Here is a 10,258-nt window from a genome sequence, read left to right on the forward strand (position 1 = left end):
CCCCGTACCCCAGTGAGGGTCAGCCCCTTCAGGAGAGGGAGGGGGTCCCCGTACCCCAGTGAGGGTCAGCCCCTTCAGGAGAGGGAGGGGGTCCCCGTACCCCAGTGAGGGTCAGCCCCTTCAGGAGAGGGAGGGGGTCCCCGTACCCCAGTGAGGGTCAGCCCCTTCAGGAGAGGGAGGGGGTCCCCGTACCCCAGTGAGGGTCAGCCCCTTCAGGAGAGGGAGGGGGTCCCCGTACCCCAGTGAGGGTCAGCCCCTTCAGGAGAGGGAGGGGGTCCCCGTACCCCAGTGAGAGCAGCCCCTTCAGGAGAGGGAGGGGGTCCCCGTACCCCAGTGAGGGTCAGCCCCTTCAGGAGAGGGAGGGCGTCCCCGTACCCCAGTGAGGGTCAGCCCCTTCAGGAGAGGGGGGGGACCCCAGACCCCAGTGAGGGTCAGCCCCTTCGGGAGAGGGAGGGAGACCCCGTACCCCAGTGTGAGTCAGCCCCTTCAGGAGAGGGAGGGGGTCCCCGTACCCCAGTGAGGGTCAGCCCCTTTAGGAGAGGGAGGGGGACCCCAGACCCCAGTGAGGGTCAGCCCCTTCGGGAGAGGGAGGGAGACCCCGTACCCCAGTGAGAGTCAGCCCCTTCAGGATGTTCAGGGGAGAAGTGAAGTGGAGTAGTATTCTGATTGCAGTAGTTTGGTGGAGAGTGTTCATTGCTGTACCTTCTGTTGAGTCCGGGCCTCACTGTGAGTTTTGCTGCATTGCTTTAGCAGCTTCTCCACCCCGTGAAGTCCATTCGTTATGGATACAATTCTGTGGCTCAGGTCCTGCCTTGGGCCGGCCTCCAGCTAACAAGGAAATCCAAAAAAGGTCACCTTGGAGCTGACTGATGTGTCTTGCCGCGCTCCATGCTCCCCCATTTGTTCTGACAATGCTCCCTGACACATTATAGTCTTCAGAACCAACATGGGTTAGTCTCATGTTATAATGTCATTACCAGCTCTGAGAGTGTCAGGGATCATAAACTTTCAAATAGTTTTAATTGTGAAAGAATAAGTAGTAAACAAGTGTCCAACTGGGAATACTTTACTGGATGGGTGCAACTCCAACATTCAGGAAGGTGACACCATCCAGGACAAAGCAGCCACTTGACTGACACTACATTAGCAGAGGAGGGAATGGCCTAGTGGTATTATCACTACACTATTAATCCTGAGAGTTAGGTACCATTTTAGGGACCCAAGTTCAAATCCTGCCACAGCATATGGTATAGTTTAAACTTAACTAAAATCTGGAAGGAAGAGCCCAATGATGGCTGTGAATTAATTTTGGGGGGGAAATCCCATCTGGTTCACTCATGTCCCTGAAGGAAGAAATCTATCATCCTTACCTGGTCTGACCTACACATGATTCCAGACTCACAGCAATGTGGCTGACTTTTAATTGCCCTGTGGCTTGGCCGTGACACCCTCATCATGTGAATTAATTTTTTAAAAATCTATATTCACTCCCCCCAGCACAAACGCTCAGTAGCAGCAGTGTGTACCATCTACAAGGTGCACTGCAGAAACTCACCAAAGATCCTCAGACAGCACCTTCCAAACCCACGGCCACTTCCATCGAGAAGGATAAGGGCAGGAGATACATGGGAACACCAGCCCCTGCAAGTTCCCCTCCAAGTGCCTCACCATCCTGACTTGGAAATATATCATCGTTCCTTCAGTGTCACTGGATCAAAATCCTGGAATTCCCTCCCTCTGGGCATTGTGACTTTACCTACAGCACAGGGACTGCAGCGGGTCAAGAAGGCAGCTCACTCCCACCTTCTCAAGGGCAACTAAGGATGGGCAATAAATGCTGGGCCCAGCCAGTGATGTTGAAGGGCTTTTGCCCGAAATGTCGATTTTTCCTGCTCCTCGGATGCTGCCTGACCTGCTGCGCTTTTCCAGCACCACTCTGATCTTGACTCTGATCTCCAGTAACTGCACTTCTGCCCAGCCAGTGATGTCAGAGGTCAAAGGGTTGAAATCCAAGACAAGAACATTAAGCAGTTGATTCTGGTGAATGTATAACATCAGGGAAACAGATTTATTTCATTCCTGTTAATGGTTGGGATCTTGCTATACATAAAGTGGTCATCCAAACCGTGATGACATTCCATCAAGTGCGTCACTGACATCGAAGATGGTGAACAGAAGAAAGCTGCTGGAGAAATTAAAGCCTCACCTTAGCTCCCATGTCTGTCAGTGCGGCGCTGGTCTTCTGGATGCGAGTGGCGATCTCTGAGGGAACATCCTGCTCTGAGTACCTGCTCTGCAGCTGGCCGCTAAGTTCTGCCATTGTCTGGCGCCGGGCACTTACCCCTGCTCGGAGTTGCTATGGGCAACAGAGTAGAATGAATACGTGTGCCCCCCCGGGGCAGTCAGGTCTATGCTTTCAAACAAAACCACACAGGGGTTCACACAAAACCAGAAACCACCTGAAGATCCACACTCATCAAGCACAGGAGGCTATAGGGACTAATCAGGGTCAACCATGGATTACATTGAGCTCCTAATTCACACATTTGTATGTGACTGTGCCAGACGTTTGAGGGAGCTCCCCTTTCACTGGTCTTCCCTGGTGTTTTTCCATGCCCCTGGTAGTTTTCACTTGCCAAGTATTTATAAAACCATATAACCCCTCCATTGTAGAAGCAGGCCTTTCAGCCCTTCAAGTCCACACTGACCTTCTGAAGATCATCCCACCCAGACCTAGACCCATCTTTCATGGCTAACCCGCCTAGCCTGCACATCCTTGGGCACTGTCAAACCCACACAGACACGGGGAGAACATGCAAACTCCACATAGACAGTCACCTGAGGCTGGAATCGAACCCAGGTCCCGTGAGGTAGCTGTGCTATCCACTGACCCACTGTGTCATCCCAGCTTCCAAAATTCCTTTCCAAACATTGCTGTTGTATGTTTCAGGTGCTCTATTTTGGCAGTAAGGATACAGAGGGTTAACATAGACAATGTGCTGGAATGGGACCTGGGAGTGCATGTTTGAAAGTATTGCAACATGAAGGGTGTTTCAGGAAGCATGGCCCTCTGAGATATAGAGATAGACAAACGCCAAGAGGAAACACTGATGCTTTGTGAAGCCCTGGATATAAACCACAACCAGGGCGTGTGTCCAGCGCTGGGCACCGCACTTTCAGAGAGATGCTCACATCCTTCAAAAGGTTCTCGAAGGGATTTACAAAAATGATTATGGGGACAAAGGATTTTAGTCACAATGCAAATATAGAAACGTAGCAGCAACAGGCCACTCGGCCCTTCAATCCTGCCTCACTATTCCAATATGATCATGGCTGATCAGCCCCCATACCCTATGATCCCTTTAGTCCTAAGAACTATACCAAACTACTTCCTGAAACAGTCAATGTTTGGCCTCAACTGCTTTCTCTAACAGAGAATTCCACAGGGTCCTCACTCTCTGGGTGAAGACATTTCTCCTCATCCCTGTCCGAAATGGCCCACCCCAAATCCTTAGAACGCGACCCCCCTGGGTCTTGACTCTCTGGTCATTAGAACATCCTTCCTGCCTTTACCCTATCCAGCCCTATTAGCATTTATAGGTTTCTATGAGATCCCCTTGTAAATGCCAGTGGATGACTGACCCAGTCCCTGAGTCATCGCCATCCAGTAGGTACATCAGAACAGCACCACCTGCAAGCTCCCACCCAAATCCTGCAACTTCCTCCTTCAGGGCATTGTGAGTGCCCCCTACACCAAATGGTTGAAGTCAACTACCACCTTAGCAAGGAGCAATTAGGGACAGGCAGTTAATACTGGTCCAGTAACAATGAAAAGTAATTGCTGACGGTACAAGATCGAGAGAGACACGGAGTTAAGGTTTTGAGCAAGAGATGTGTGGGATGTGAAGAAGGACATTCTTACACTGCACCTGGTAATGACCAGCTCTCACTGCCCAGGAGGTTGGGCTGGGAGGGGAGCAGGCAGCACTGAACAATTCCAAAAGGAAACTGACCAAATACTGGAGGGAAATAATCCTGTGGGAGGGGGATGCAGGGGAATTAATAATCCTGTGGGGGGGGAGGGGGCAAGTGCAGGGGAATTGATAATCCTGTGGGGAGTGTGGGAGGTAGTGCAGTACAATTGGTTCGATTGCTACATGGCAAACTAGTAGGGACTCAATGACCTGAATGGCCTCCTTCAGTGGTGTGTGTGTGTGTGTGTAACCTCACCCATCGTCCTTTTCGGCAGCACGTTCCGAATCACAACAACTCGCTCTGTAAAAGAACCTCTCATCTCCAGCTCAGGATCTTTCACCTATTGTCTTGAATCCACTGTTACTGACCCTGGAAACAGTCTCTCCTTGTTTACTCTATCACTTTCTCTTCAAATGTATTTAATGGAAAAGAAGCCTCAGTTTCTGGTCTTTTTATTTGAAAGCTAAAGACAATGGGGCAAAGAGAACTAAAAACCATTGATTGATATGCACAGCTTGCAGCTGAACCTACTCGGTGTATTCATCAGTCTGAATATTAAAAACACAGCACTCCTGCTCAAATTCCACTTCACCTCCACTGCACAAAACCAACACATTCAGCTTCTGTTCCAAATTCACTGAATGCAATGATGATCTTTGAAAGGCCAGTTACAAGAGATGGCTGTTCAGGCAAAGCATTCGAACAGCAGGTCAGCTGTATGGCCTCTATAAATAACTCGATCTATCAATCCTTCCAAAGCTCTCAATTCGACTCCAGCCTGGAACCCACTCTCAAGCATCGGGTATTCACAGAATTGCAGAGTGGCTACAACACAAATCAGGCCATTTCGCCCATCATGCCTGTGCTGGCACATTGAAGGAACAAACCTGAGTGTCACTCCCCTGATTTTTCCTTTACACAGTCTTCCTATCCAGATAATGGTTCAATTTCCTCATGAGTGACTCGATTGAACCTGCCTGCACAACACTCTCAGGCAGCGCATTCCAAACTCAAACCATTCACTGGGTGAGAACGTTCCTCCTGACAGTTTCTTTTGCCAATCCACTAAACCTGGTTCTGAATCCCTGCACCAAGGGGAACAGCATCTCCCTTATTACTCCCTTATGGTCCAGACCCCTCAATTCTGAACACCTCTGTCAGATCTCATCTCAACTTTCTCCTCTCTAACAATCTCAACGTCTCCAAACTATCCACATAACCAAAGTTCCTCATCCTGGAACCATTCTCGTGAATCTTTCCTGCACTCTCTAATGCTCTCCTAAAGTGTGACTCACAGAATTCAACACTGTAGTAAGCTGAAGGAAAACCGAAGATTTATACAGATTTAACAATTTATACAGATTCCTTTTGTTCACAAAGACACCTATTAAAATGTTTAGGACACTGTCTCCTTTAGACACTTTCTCATCCTGCCACCTACAATGCTTTATGAAGTTGTACACCGTCTGCTCCTGCTCCCTCTTTGATACAGTGCTCTGGCTTTTATAAAGTCTCTCCATGTTCCTTTCTACCGAAAAGAATCCTGATTTGGAGATGCCATTGTTGGACTGGGGTAGACAAAGTTAAAAATCACACCTCACCAGGTTATACTCCAACAGGTTCATATGGAAGCACACTAGCTTTCGGAGCACTGCTCCTTCATCAGGTGGTTGTGGACTCACAGTTCACATCATCTCAGATTTTTCTGCATTCAATTTCACGTTTCACCTGTCTAGCCACTCCAACTACTTGCCTGTGTCCTTTTGAATTTCAATATTATCCTCCCCATCGTTCACAAGGCTTCAGAGTTTTGTATCATCTGGAAATCTTCAATTCAGGACATGTGCACCAAGGTCTGGGTCATCTACCTGTAAACCTTCCTCGAGTCCAAACACACCCATTAAACAGTCATATCTACATTGCCATGGGTAGTATTCTGACCCTAATTCTATGAGCTCTAACTCTGTTTATGAGTCTGTGTAACATCTTATGAAATGCCATCACAATGCTGTTATTCTACACATCCCCACACCGTGAAACCCTCGATTAGATTCCAATCTGTAATTCTGGGTTTGGTATCTTATTATTTACATAAACCACCCAGTACTCCTTGATTAGATTCCAGTCTGTAACCCCCTCCTGGGTATCTGTTATTCTGTATGTAAACCACTCTAAACCCCTCGATTAGATTCCAGGCTGTAACTCACTCCGGGGTATCTGTTATTTTATATGCAAACCACTCTGAACCCCTCGATTAGATTCCAGTCTGCAACTCACTCCCAGGTATCTGTTATTCTCTATATAAACTACCCTGAACCACTCGATTAGATTCCGGTCTGTAACTCCCTCCCAGGAGTCTGTTATTTTATATAAAAGCTACCCGGAACCCCTCGATTAGATTCCAGTCTGTAACTCCCTCCCGGGTGTCTGCTATTCTGTATATAAACCACCCCTAACCCCTCGATTAGATTCCAGTCTGTAACTCCCTCCCAGGTATCTGTTATTCGTTATAAACCACCCCGAACCCCTCGATTAGATTCCAGTCTGTAACTAGGAAGTTGATGGCCTTATTGCTGAGCTGTTAATCCAGAGACCCAGGTAGTGTTCTGGGGCAGATGGTGGAATTTGAATTCGGGATTTAAGAGTCTAATGATGATCATGACACCATTGTCGGTTGTGAGAAAAGCCCATTTGCTTCACTAATGTCCTTTAGGGAACAAAGTTAAAAATCACACACCAGGTTATAATCCAACATGTTTATTTGAAACTATAAGCTTTCAAAGCGCTACTCTTTCGTCAGGTCACTAGCTAACTGATGTAGGAGCAGCGCTCCGAAAGCTAGTGCTTCCAAATAAACCTGTTGGATTGTAACCTGATGTTAGATGGCTTTTAAACTTTCTACACCCCAAACCAACACTGGCACCTCTTTTAGGAAAGGAAACTGCAATCCTTAGCTACATGTGACTTCAGACCCACACAATGGGGTTGACTTTTAATTGCCCTCTCAGCAATTGGGGATGGGCAATAAATGGTGACCTAGTCAGCAATACCCAATCATGTAAATTAATTTTAAGACATCCGCTCCCGGGTATCTGTTATTCTGTATATAAACCACCCCGAACCCCTCAATTGGATCCCAGTCTGTAGCTGTTATTCTACATAAAAAAGACTTGACCCCTCTGGTGGGTTTACAGTTCCTGTACTTGCTGACAATAACTTACCTCCAGGTCGGTGTGTGGCCCTCCATCGCTGTGTAATTCTGTGCTGTCCAGCTGAATCGTTGTTTGCTGCAGCCAAGCATCAATACTGTCAATCTCTTGGAGGGTTTTCTCCCGCTCCCGGATCTCTGCTTCAATGTCCTGCCGATTGTTCTCGATTTTCTGTGCCAGACTGTGAGAACAAACCACCTGACTGAACATCAGAGACTCACAGGGTTGAAGGTGTGCAGCTGTGAGTGTGTGTGCGCCCCCTGAATTCAGCTCAGTCCCTGGAGGGGGGCTGAGGGAACGAGGGGAAAACCCTAGAACAAACCACCTGACTGAACATCAGAGACTCACAGGGTTGAAGGTGTGCAGCTGTGAGTGTGTGTGCGCCCCCTGAATTCAGCTCAGTCCCTGGAGGGGGGCTGTCAGTAATAAGTAAATAGTTCCCCGCTCCCTGCCAAAAAAACAATAAGGGCCTTAATCCCTTTCCAATTAGGCAAGGAATAAACAAGACCCATCAACTGTATCCAGTCTGCACTGGATTAGAGTGTGAGCTTTCGGATAATGGAAAACAGTTACAGTCACTGGCAAAGTGGAGATAGGGAGTCAGACAGGAGACAAAAACATTTCACAGTGTGAGAGGTCAATGTAGGGTGGTGGAGGATGGGCTGTAGTCATACACGGTGGTCCCTTTGCTGTCTGAGGTGACACAACAGCTGTTGTCATTAGCCCCCTGCACTCACAGGCTCAAGCTGAGAAATTATAGACTTTTATTTAGTGTTTTGTGGAGTGTGGGTGTCTCTGGCTGGGCCAACATTTACTGTCCATCCGCAGTTACCCTGGAAGCAGTGGTGCTGAGCTGCCTGTTTGAACTGCAGCAGTGATAGGATGTTCAGAGCACTGCACCATGGGCAGTACCACAGACACTGCTGTTCTGAAATGGCAGGCATACTGAGACCAATTCCATCGTAAACACCCCTCCCACTCCAACTCCCAGAACTACCAACAGAGGTGAGAGTTGGGATCCTGCTTTGTCTCACACCCCAGCAGCACAAACAAAACGAGATAAAGCCAGTGATAAAGCCAGGGCCATTCCTGCCTCACCTCTGGCATCGCTCCTCCATCATTCGCAATTCCTGAAGGACAGGTACGGCTGGAGCTGAGTCCGATGGCTCCTGAACATTGAGAACACGGGCCACACGCTGGAACAGAAGGCCCAGGGTTGATTGTTGTTGGGTCAGATCACCATGGTAACGGCTGGCGTACTCCTCCAGCCCCAAGAGCTCAGCCATTGGAGCCTGTTGCCGCAGATGATCAGGCAGGTCATCCTGAAGGTGGTCCAGGATAATCATCGCACGATCAATCTGAACGCAGAAAGGAAAGCGAAACTTCATTAACATAGCCACCAATGTGTCAGCACTTCCTGAAGCACTTCAGTGCCAACCAAATACTTTCTTAAAATGTAGTCACTGCCATAGGAAACGCAGGAGGCAATTTGTGCACAGCAGGATTCCACGCGGGACAAAATGGGATTGGATAATTTGGGACATTGCTCAGATTAATGATGGTCAGAATCTTGTGGGGAACTCTCTAGACTCTTCTTACAGTCATGATCGTGAGACATTTGTCAACGAAAAATAATCTTGGTTTAGTGCTGACCTATTTACATTTGAAAAAAGCCAACTCCTACTGTAGAGCACTCCCTCAGCACTGACCCTCTGACAGTGCGGCACTCCCTCAGCACTGACCCTCACTCTCTCAGTACTGACTCTTGACAGTGCAGCACTCCCTCAGCATTGAACCTCCAACAGTGCAGTGCTCCCTCAGTACTGACCCTCCAACAGTGCGGCACTCCCTCAGTACTGACCCTCCAACAGTCGCACTCCCTCAGTACTAACCCTCCGACAGTGCGGCGTTCCCTCAGCACTGACCCTCAGACAGAGCAGCGCTCCCTCAGCATTGACCCTCCGACAGTGCGACGCTCCCTCAGCACTGACCCTCCAACAGTGTGGCACTCCCTCAGTACCGACTCTCCGAAAGTTTGGCTCTCCCTCAGCATTGACCCTCCGACAGTGTGGCTCTCACTCTGTACTGACCCTCCAACAGTAGCACTCTCTCAGCACTGACCCTCCGACAGTGCGACGCTCCCTCAGCACTGACCCTCCAACAGTGCGGCACTCCCTCAGTACTGACCCTCCAACAGTAGCACTCCCTCAGTACTAACCCTCCGACAGTGCGGCGTTCCCTCAGCACTGACCCTCAGACAGAGCGGCGCTCTCTCAGCACTGACCCTCCGACAGTGCGACGCTCCCTCAGCACTGACCCTCCAACAGTGTGGCACTCCCACAGTACTGACTCTCGCTTACTGAAGCCAACCCTGCTGGTTCAGTTTATACTGGATCACTGGCCTATGTTAGAACAGTGACCTGAGTGCTGTGAGATTTCCAGCACTCATCCACCTATTTTTTTTTAAAGCTTTCAAGGCTTCCTGCCTCTACTGCCCTCCAAGGCATTGCTTTCCAGAAAGGTTTCCACAAATCCCTGTTAAACCTCCCGTTCTTCTCTTTAAACTCATGATCCCTTATCATTGACCTTCATATAAGGGGAACAACTGCTTTCTATTCATCCAGTCCAATGCCATCATAATCGTACACACCTCTATTGTGGGCCCCCTCAACTTTCTTTATTCTAAGGAAAACAAGCCGAGCTTATCCAGTCTCTCTTTATCGCTAAACTGCTCCATTCCCGGCAACATCCTGGTGAATCTCCGCTGTCCCCCCTCCTCCAGTGTAATCCCATCCTTCCTATAGTGAGTGTGGGGACCAGAACTGCCCACAGTGCTCCAGCTGTGGCCTCACCAAAGTCCTGTACAGCTCCAACACCACCTCCCTGCTCTTATCATATCTCCTTGACTGATAAAGGCTAGTAGCTGAAAATGTGTTGCTGGAAAAGCGCAGCAGGTCAGGCAGCATCCAAGGAACAGGAGAATCGACGTTTCGGGCATAAGCCCTTCTTCAGGAAGGGCTTATGTCCGAAACGTCGATTCTCCTGTTCCTTGGGTGCTGCCTGACCTGCTGCGC

The sequence above is a fragment of the Chiloscyllium plagiosum genome, chromosome 10 (genome assembly GCF_004010195.1).
Source record: "Chiloscyllium plagiosum isolate BGI_BamShark_2017 chromosome 10, ASM401019v2, whole genome shotgun sequence".
NCBI lineage: Eukaryota > Metazoa > Chordata > Chondrichthyes > Orectolobiformes > Hemiscylliidae > Chiloscyllium > Chiloscyllium plagiosum.